The 10486-nt window shown below is 43.1% G+C and overlaps 1 long non-coding RNA gene across 1 annotated transcript; it reads left to right on the top strand.

Annotated features, from left to right (window-relative positions):
- The first annotated feature begins 406 nt into the window (after positions 1-406).
- Positions 407-6109, top strand: LOC309350496. Its single transcript, XR_014160437.1, has 3 exons — positions 407-522; positions 4597-5699; positions 5908-6109. It is a non-coding gene; the product is annotated as an uncharacterized lncRNA (long non-coding RNA).
- The last annotated feature ends 4377 nt before the right edge of the window (positions 6110-10486 follow it).

The following is a 10486-nucleotide window of genomic DNA, read 5'->3' as shown; positions in this document are numbered from 1 at the left end:
TTTTTTTCTGTGTCTAGATTGAGCCTTGATCTTTAATGTTGGCGCTATTTTGTAATATTTTTAATGTTCGTACGTTGTTTTGGGTCAAACTTGCATTGGTGGGGAAAGTGACCAATAGATACCGCTGTTCCAATTTTATCTGGATTAATTTTGCTTTGTGGGCAACATGACTCTGACAACAAGGGAGAACAAGTTCATGCTCTTAAAAAGTCCCAACGCCCGTTACTCTGCTGCATTGCGTAGCTCCAATAATAGCTATTAATCATCAGATGACTCCTGCTTTGACATCGTAATCCTGTATTTATGACATCTATATGTTGCCATGGATATTGCTGAGATGAAGCCAAGAGAGTATGTAATGACTTAATTGGAGGATCAAAGAGATGACAAAATATGAGGATATATACAATATTTAGCCTAAATATGTTAGGCGCGTATAAGTGGACACATTATTTCAGCTGTCAGTTTAATAGGTTTAAGACTGAGCAGGATCTATGGGTGTCAATAAGCAATTTTTAAAAAGTAATGAAGAAAGGAGATTCACTTATTTATATGTCCGTTTAAGCTTTGCACAACTTTGTTTCTTGTTCATTACCTCTTTATCACAATTATAATTTTAATTGTGCCTTTTGGAACGTCCTTTGCAAGGGACTTTTTAAGGTAGAGCAAGACTATTGCTGCTGCTGTTGTTGTTACTTGCCCCTACCCTAAGGTTCCAGAGAGGGTTACAACACTAAAACACGACATTAAAGGTAAAGGGACCCCTGACCATTAGGTCCAGTCACGGATGACTCTGGGGTTGCGGCGCTCATCTCGCTTTATTGACCTTGGGAGCCGGTGTACAGCTTCTGGGTCATGCAGCCAGCATGACTAAGCCACTTCTGGCGAACCGGAGCAGTGCATGGAAACGCTGTTTACCTTTCCACCAGAGTGGTACCTATTTATCTACTTGCACTTCGTGCTTTTGAACTGCTGGGTTGGCAGGAGCAAGGATCGAGCAATGGGAGCTTACCCCGTCATGGGGATTCGAACCGCCAACCTTCTGACTGGCAAGACCTAGGCTCTGTGGTTTAACCCACAACGCCACCCACGTCCCTTTTAAACATGACATTAAAAACTGTTTAAAACAACTTGCAATCACTAAAAGAAGGTGGGTGATAAAAATATACACCTCAGAGGTGTCCTATGCCCAGTCTTTATGGAGTATTTGTTCTGATATATTCTGGAGGTGACTGCTATCCTTGCTAGCAAATGTGGGGGAGCTGAGTGAGAATGGTTAAGCAAAGTGGGGGTCAGGTTTAGAGTGCTTTAGCAAGCAATCCTTCTTCCTAGGTAACTCTGGGAATTGTAGTTCTGTGAGGGTGATAGGATTCTCAACACCCTTAACAAACCACAATTCCCAGCATTCTTTGGGGGGAACCACGATTGTTTACACTGGTGAAAAGTGCTTGAAATGAATAATGTGGTTAATCCCATAATGTTTTTGGTAACTGTCCAGAGTTAGCCCTGCTGTGAACTAGAAGCAATGAGTATGTATAAACCCCTGACACAGACATAGCAATTTTGCAGCTTAAGTCCTAAAATAATAAATGCTTTCTGGCAGGGCTGCAATTAGCATTTGTTCCCCAAACATGCAATTTTAAAAAGTGATTTACTGTCCTGAGACCATTTCTGAATTCCAACCAGAAATAGTTGATTAACCTGTTCGGCCATAAAATGTCCCAGAGGACGCTCAGTGCAGGTAAGATGAACTTTAAGCCATTTTTGTGGGTGCACAAACAGGGTAAACCCTGTCTTCCCCAACCCCAATATATTTTAATGTATGGTTATGTTGCCACAAGACACAAGTCTTGAAAGACCTACATTGGCTCCCAGTATGTTTCCGTGTTTTTGAACTGCTAGGTTGGCAGGAGCTGGGACCGAGCAACGGGAGCTCACTCCGTCACGGGGATTTGAACCACCGACCTTCTGATCTGCAAGTCCTAGGCTCTGTGGTTTAACCCACAGCACCATCAGTGCCCCTTCTCTTAAGCAATAAAGGTAAAGGGACCGCTGACCATTAGGTCCAGTCGTGACCGACTCTGGGGTTGCGGCACTCATCTCGCTTTATTGGCCAAGGGAACAAATAGCAATTTGGGGGGAAACTGAATTTCCATTTGCTCTGGTTAAGTGCTAAAGAGCGGTTTCCCCCAAGAAAAACCAGTGAAAGATTAAGAGGTGTGGATAAGCACTTTGTAACATCAGAAACTGCCTTAGACATTTTAGTCCACCTAGTTCTGCATGGTCTACTGCAGGGGTTAGGAACCTTAGGCCCAGGGCCAAATGCAGCCCATCAGCCCTATTTGGCCCTCAGAACTCTCTCCAGGCCACACCCCTTTCACCCTTCATCATCCAGGCCACACCCCTTTCACATTTCATCATTGGCCCTTGCTTTGCATCCAGTGTGTTTGCCCAAAGTGGGCAGTACTGCCCCCCCCACCAGAGGGCAGTAGGATTACCTAGGTGCTAAGAGGCAAGGGGATGCCAGGGGGGCAATGGAAGTAGATGTGACTATAAGACTTTGAAAAACTGGCACCTCCTGGATCAAGTTCATCAATTTGGTTGAATCAATTAAACCAAATACAGTGGTACCTCAGGTTACACGTTTTCAGGTTACGGACGTGCCAAAACCCAGAAGTACCAGAACGGGTTACTTCTGGGTTTTGGCCCTCGCACATCCGCAAAAGCACTAAATCGTGCTTTGCACATGCGCAGGAGTGCCGATTCACGTCACGCACGTGTGCAGAAGTGGCGCTGCGGGTTGCGAACACTGCGGGTTGTGAACGTGCCTCCTGCATGGATCACGTTCACAACCTGCGGTTCCATTGTGGTTTAAATTGGATTTTGAATAAACGTGCAATTAATTGTTACTGTTTTGAATTGTATTGTGTTGCTATTGTCCTTGATGGATCATGCAAACCGCTATTTGGGATTATGCTTTTTTATGGGGTAATGGGCACACTGGGAGTGGGTGGGTTTATGGAACCAAGCAGACGGTGGCCCAAAATGGTTTGGAAACAGTTGTACTAGGGTGCTAGATGAACCAGTGATATGGTTTGGTTGAGGTCCGCTTCCTGTGTTCCTAATGGCAGGCAGCGGCGAATAGGGATGGATATAGCTGTAAAAGGCTATATCCTTTGCTGCAGGTTGTTTGAGCTCCTACCAGGTGATCTTAATTGGCTCAGACAGAGAGTGGTATCTTCAAGGCGTAGTGATGGGAAATGGGGAGTGCGCTGTGCTTAGCAAGAATCGGTCAGCAGGCTTGCCACTCACTGTGCCTGGGCCCTGAGGCTCTGCCTCAGTCTGATGAAAGCGCAGAAACCAGGACTTTGATGTGCAGGTTTTAAGAACCTAGGAAACTGCCCTTTGTACCTGGAGGAGCGTCTCCACCCCCATCGTCCAGCCCGAGCACTGAGGTCCAGCTCTGAGGGCTTTCTGGTAACTCCCTCACTGAGAGAAGTGAGGTTACAGGGAATCAGGCAGAGGGCCTTCTCAGTAGTCATGCCCTCCCGTCAGATGTCAAGGAAATATACAACTATCTTAGAAGACATCTGAAGGCAGCGCTGTATAGGGAAGTTTTTAATGTTTGATGTCTTAGTATGTTTTATAATTTGGAAGCTACCCAGAGTGGCTGGAGCAACCCAGTTAGATGGGCAACATTTTATTATTATTATTATTATTATTATTATTATTATTATTATTATTATTATTCCAAGTTAGCTCAGTATTGCCTACCTTGACTGGTAATGGTGCTCCCAGCCATACCTAGAGACACTGGGGATTCAAAGTGAGATCAGCATTCAAAGCAGATGTTCCATATACCTGTATGTATGTATAAATAGACCATATAGACTACAGTCTCCAGTGGCGTAGCGTGGGTTGTCAGCACCCGGGGCAAGGCAAGTAATTTGCACCCCCTAACCCATGGATTTGCACCCCCTAACCTGTGGGTTTGCACCCCCTAACCTGTGGGTTTGCGCCCCCTAACCCGTGGATTTGCACCCCCTAACCCTAACCCCCAGATGTTGCACCCGGTGCGGCCGGCCCCCCCCTGCACCCCCCACGCTACACCACTGACAGTCTCCTTTGTGCCTCATTTCCAAAAGGAAACACGAACCTGGACTTAGCGCCTGGAACCCATGGAATATATCACTGCTTTGAGACTGGGATGGTTTGGCTTGCAACAGTATTCAGCCAAAGTCACCTGCAAATGGAACTTCTGTCCAACCTGCAAGAGCAGGCCAGGTTGAGTCACAGGGCTAATCCAAATGCGGCCTGGTTTTCTCATGGTATGCTTGCATCCTTCTGTCTTCTTCTGGGATCAATAGTTTCTATAAATAGCAACAACAGGAGCAACAGGATCCAGGCTGCTTGTGTCTCCGTGCCTCTTGGCAAAGACGCACTATCATACCATGACTATCAGTGCTCCGATCTCTCCCTTTCTCTCTCTCTTTCTCCTGGATGAGGAAGGTCTGTATTTTTATGCAAAACAGTGCAGGGGAAAGTGCAGGGTGGAAAATGTTTCTGTTTCCATTTCTCTCTTTTCTGTGCCTTCAGATGAAATGCACTTTGGAAGCCCAGCCCAGCAATACTGTTCCCTCCTCGCTGCCTTATTATGCAACATTAATCACAGTGAAACCTACATAAACCCTCTCCCACATTATGTAATCTCGTCCACCAGACCTCATCACAGAGCCCGAGCACAGGAATTCCTCCTCTCCACCTCTGCGAGCTTATCAAGGAAACGACTGTGTGTTATTTCAGCAGTTGATTTAATGGGCTTCCTTTCATTTATAAATTATAGAAATAAAATGCATTAGGTGCATCTGTGCTCCAAGGAAAGAGGAGTGAAGAGAGAGAACGAGAGACGAGACCGGTATCTTCTGCACATAAAAAGAAAATCGGAGCTCTGCACCAGGAGAGCCCAGATTCTGCACTGAGAAAAATTGAAATTGGTTTAAATTGTGCAAAAGGAGCAAAACCGCCTGTGTAATATTTTAGGAGCATAGAAAGCTGCCTTAAACTATTTCACACTATCTGTGTCCTGGGCTGTACCACTTCTGATTGGAGATCTCTGAGGCATTAATCACCACGCTCAATTTTGACTAAGTTGAAATCCCAGTGTAGCTTTCCTGTTTTCTTCTTGGTGCTTTTTAAGCAGCTTCAGATACTGTTGCAGAAAGCTGCTTGGGAGAGGAAGAAAGGGGAAATAATCATGAATAGTCTAATGCTGGCAAATGCACAGGCACTGGGAAGATGCTTCAGCAGCGAAGGAATTGAGGAGATGCATAGAACTGGAGAAAAGCACCCTTTGGTTTGACCACCAGAGGGCTTCCCTGCACCAACGTCTCCCATGACTCAGATGCCACAAAAATTGGATAGTCTGATTTTAAGCGCCAAAGGACCTCTCTTTGTAGTGTTTGCTACAACAGACTAAGATGGCTACCCCTGTCTTGGAAACTTGGAAATCTAGAAGAAGATAGGAAGTAAACCTCACAGAGGAGGTGGGTTCTATCAAGACAAGTTGAATTAGCATCCTAGGCAGGATGAACATTGCTTTATCAGCCCTGCTTTGTGCAAATCCTGCTGGAGCGTTTGATGTCTCTGTGATCATCATCAGGACTGGCAGATTAGATGTTTGTCTCGCCAATGTCCAGGAAGTCACCTGGCATCCTGTGATAATAATAATAAAAGCACTATGGTCACTGAGGAGAAGTCGACATCTTAGGGTGGGGAAAGTTGCGTCTTCTAAGCTTAGCTGCAGTCAGTTTTCTAACAAATAACTTTTATTGATTTTTGCTTATATAAAAGAAACAAAACAAAATAAAGCTCACAATACAATGGAAACAAAACTCTCAATAAACGAAGTGTGTTCAAAACAAAATACCAAACCATCAATAAATCATATTTCAACTATCAGCAGATGAAATATATAAGAAAACTACGTTATGTCGTCAACCTCTAAATGGCAGTCATCATGAGTTCCATACAGGTTAAGAGACAGAAGGCAGATTGCGTCGCAAATGGGGTTTGGGTAGGACAGTGGTTCTGCTTCAAAACTTCACTTGCAACAAACATGCATGGCAGGAAGTCAAGAGAGGCGAAAGGGTTAGCGGTCTTTGTTGGCTATTTGCAGTATGGTAGCGCTGCAGAGAGCTTGCTGGGGAGACCATGCATTAAAAAGAAAGGGACTCAAAAATAACTTAAACAAGGTTTTAATTACAAAAAACAAAAACTCCTTATACACTAAATACATTAACAACAAACCAGACCCAACCACCAACCCAACCCCCAGGGTAATGGGAGAGCTAGGTGCTGCTCCTTATATACTACATGCAAATGCTGACACACCTTAATCAATGCAACTCAGCAGCACCTGCTATGTTTCACAGCTGTAAAGCTGGGTCTTGTTATCTTGCTCTGGCCCTTGCTCTGGCCCCTTAAAGACATACACATTAGGTGGAACAATGATGAACCTTTACATTTAAAGAAACCATTCAACATTTCCCCTGCGGTTCATCATTGTGGAACAAAAACATAAAGCATACTTTGTACATGTTTTTCATGTGTAACCTTTGGAAGTGCTTTTGTAAAAATGTCCGCAATTTGATTATCACCTGGGACATATTCAAATACAATCATTTCGTCAGCAATTAATTTCTTTACAAACTCCAAACGTAATCTTAAGACTCTGGTGCGCTGCGTATTGTTTTCTGAACATAGGATAGCAAGTCCACTCTGGGAATCAAGGTAAACTTTAACTGGTAGTGTTACTTGCATCTGTAGGTCTGCGAATACTTGCAGATACCATTCTACATCACGAGTGGCCTGAACGCATGCACATAATTCACTCTCTGTTGTGGAGAGACAAATAATGGTTTGTGTCTGGGACTTCCATTCAAACGGACAACCATTATAACAAAACACCATACCAGACACACCCCTGCAATTATTTTGTTCCACTGCATGAGATGCATCGCAGAAAATTTCAAAACCTTTGTCAATACTTGATGTAAACTGCAACCTATAATGTTTGGTATGTTTAAGGTACATTACCACTCTCTTAAGAGCAGAGAAACATTGTGTAGTAGGTTTTTCCACAAATTTTGCCAGAAAGTGAAAAGCATAAGTTATATCTGGTCTTGAGATTCTTTGAATGAAATTTAGCTTGCCTATAGCAGAACGATACAAAGTTTTGTTAGGGAATGGCTTATCTTTACCTGTAAAGGTGAAACCACACACCATAGGCGTTTCCTTCCCATTTGCATTTTCTAAACGTAGCATTTCAACAAGGTCATCAATTTTTGCAGTTTGATGAACCAGAAAAGATCCATTTTTGCCTTTCTCAATTTGCATGGATAAGTAATTTTTAGCTATGCCTAATTCCACCACATCAAATTTCTTCTGTAACTGTGAAACTACCTCTTCATATTCCTGTTTAGTTTTTGTAGAAATTAACACATCATCTACATACACACATATTTTTGTCACAGAGTTTGCCCTTTCCTTTATAAATACACAATTGTCTGCCTTTCCTTGTGAAAAACCAATAGCCAGCAATTCTTTTGCTAAAGTTTGGTGCCAATTCCTTCCACTTTGGTGCAGACCATAAAGGGATTTATTTAATTTGCATACCAAACCTTCAGCAGCATCTATGCCTTCAGGAACACGCATAAAAATTTGTTCTTTTAAATCGGCAAACAAATATGCAGTTTTTATATCTAGGTGATAAACAGAATGTCCACGTTGTGATGCATCTTTTAACAAAAGTTTAACTGTTTCATATTTTACACTTGGTGAATAACACAAATCATAATCTTCGCCTGGAATTTGTTGAAAACCCCTAGCAACTAATCTTGCTTTGTACCTTACAACTTCATTTTTGTCATTCATTTTAACTCTATAAACCCATTTTGAATCAATAAGTCTCATATCTGGGGTTTGTGGTACAAGAGACCATGTGTTATGCTCTTTTAAAGAAGCTATCTCAGAGTTCATAGCTTTATACCAATTTGCAGCTTGGTGCTTAGGTAAATTCTGAACGTCACTGTAGCTTTTTGGCTCAAAAACCACCTTATTGGCATACACAGTATTAAAATGTTCATCTGCAAATCGTTGTGGCTTCTGCCTCTTTCTATCTGAACGTCTTAGTCCAGAAGGGGAGTCAGACTCCTCAGACTTAATGGGACTAAGTGAACTACTAGTTTCAGGTTGTAAATCATCATTGTCGGACTGAAGAGGTCCCTGTAGGCTAAGCTCACGATCAGAAAACTCAAGAGAATCTAACCTATCCTTGGGTGCCTGTGACTTTAAATCATCAAACAAATTATCAGATTCAACAGGCTTTTTGTCTTTTTCCATTAATTCAGAAGCACCATTATTCCCTGCTGCTGCTGCTGCTTCTTCCTCTTCTTCCTCAGTATTATCTATACCATCAGTATCTTGGAAAACAGCAACTCCATTCCAATTTACAGTTTGTATCATGCTTCTGGTAATATGAAATTTGCCAGTTGCTGGTATGTAAATTCTGTACGCCCCCTGCTGGTAGCCCATTAATTTACCCTGGACACTACACTCACCCAATTTCTGCTTAGCGGGATAATGCATAATTACATCTGAACCCCAAATGCGTAGGTATTTCAGATTAGGGCGTTTTTTAAACAGCTTCTCATAGGGGGTGACATCTAAACCAGAATGATAACTGCGATTTCTGACACAACAAAACGCATTAAGCGCTTCAGCCCAAAAGTCTTTGGGCAGATTAGCATCGTGCAGATACGTTTTAACCCCTGCCTGCAGGTCACGCTGCACAACTTCAACAAGCCCATTTTGCCAGGGACTTCGGGGGCAAGATAACTCATGAGTAGTCCCCTGCGCTTCCAGGAATTTCTCAAAATCCTCAGAAACAAATTCCCCGCCCCGGTCAGAAAACAGGTTCTTAATTGGTTTGTTAAAGTGCGTTTTTACCCAGTTGCAAAAAACTTTGTACTTCTCAAATGCTTGGGACTTGTCAGCTATTGCATAAGTCCAACAAAATCTACTATACTGGTCTATGAGGGTAAGCCAGTACTTAGAACCTCCTAATGATGGTGGGAGTGGCCCAACTAAATCACAATGTACACGCTCAAATGGCTCAGTTACTTTCCTATCTGAGCACCTACCCTTGCGTGCAACCTTAATCTTATTCTTGCAACAGGATAAACATTGCATAAAGAATTTACATGGCTTTAAGTTGAGGCCATTAACAATATTCTTCGTCCTAATTACATCAGCAAAATTCAAGTGTCCCAGAATTCTGTGCGCCTCGTGGAGACACCCGGAATGAGGCCTTGCATTCCTCAACCCCTGGCTTGACTGTGCTGCTCTGCAATTTATAGGCAATTGGGAGTAGGTGCGAAAATACAGTCTATATAAACCATCAGAGTCCCGGGCATACAATAGACATTTGTTCCCCTCAAAAAACTCACACATTGAATTTAAGAAACGCACACTTATGCCTTGACGAGCAAAACACCTTACTGATAATAAGTTGTCCACTGATGGGCAGTAAATGCAGTTCGCTATTGTAATGTTTAAAGAGTCAAGTTTAACAGTACCTCTGCCAAGTGACTGCAAGACTTGTGAATTGGCTAAATGTACATTACCAATTTCCTCTTCGAAAGAAATAAACAAGCTTCGATTGTTGCAAACGTGGTGAGAAGCTCCTGAGTCCACAATAAAAGAATTCCACTTGGCACCTTTAATTCTTTTATGATCTGCAGTCCGAGCGTGAAAAGCTCGCGGCTCGTTTCTGTCTTTACGGTGCGATGTTGGCTGCTGAGATGACACCCGTGACTGACGAGCAGAAACAGGCTTGGGAGTACTTTGCTTTCTTTTGGCTCTGCAGTCCTTTGCAAAATGTCCTTGCTTATTGCAGAACCAACAACGCTTTGCAGCTTTAAATGCAGTCGCATCACCACAAGTTTGCATATGGCGTTCCTCATTACTTCTGGAAATAGGAGTGCTTATGGCACAAGCCTCCCTTCTATCCAACTCGCCCATTAATCTTGCCGTCACCCCTTCCACAGTTAATTGTGCTGGTGGGACGGCAGATATCTGGCTAGCTATACCATCAAAGTCCTCATTCAGGGAACAAAGAATGATAAAAACATACTGAATATCAGGTATGTCCATGTCCCTTCGAATTAATTCGCCGCGTATTGCCTCCAGACGTCTCAAGTGTGCTGCCAAATCACCACCAGGCTGCAACTTTGTCTGGTACAGCTGCTTGAAAAACGTCAATGCAGACGCTGACTCTTTTCTAACATGCACTGCTGCAAGACTGTCCCACATTTCTTTGGCAGTTTTCTTATTCCTTATATAGACTACTTGCTGGTCGCTGACTGCCAAATTAATTATTGCCCTGGCTTTTGCATCTCCTTTCGACCAAGCATTAGTTACAGGGTCA

The sequence above is a fragment of the Podarcis erhardii genome (assembly GCF_964252035.2).
Source record: "Podarcis erhardii genome assembly, chromosome: 9".
Taxonomy (NCBI): Eukaryota; Metazoa; Chordata; class Lepidosauria; order Squamata; family Lacertidae; genus Podarcis; species Podarcis erhardii.
The sequence above is the reverse complement of the archived record's forward strand: the minus strand, read 5'-3'. Positions and strand labels throughout refer to the sequence as shown.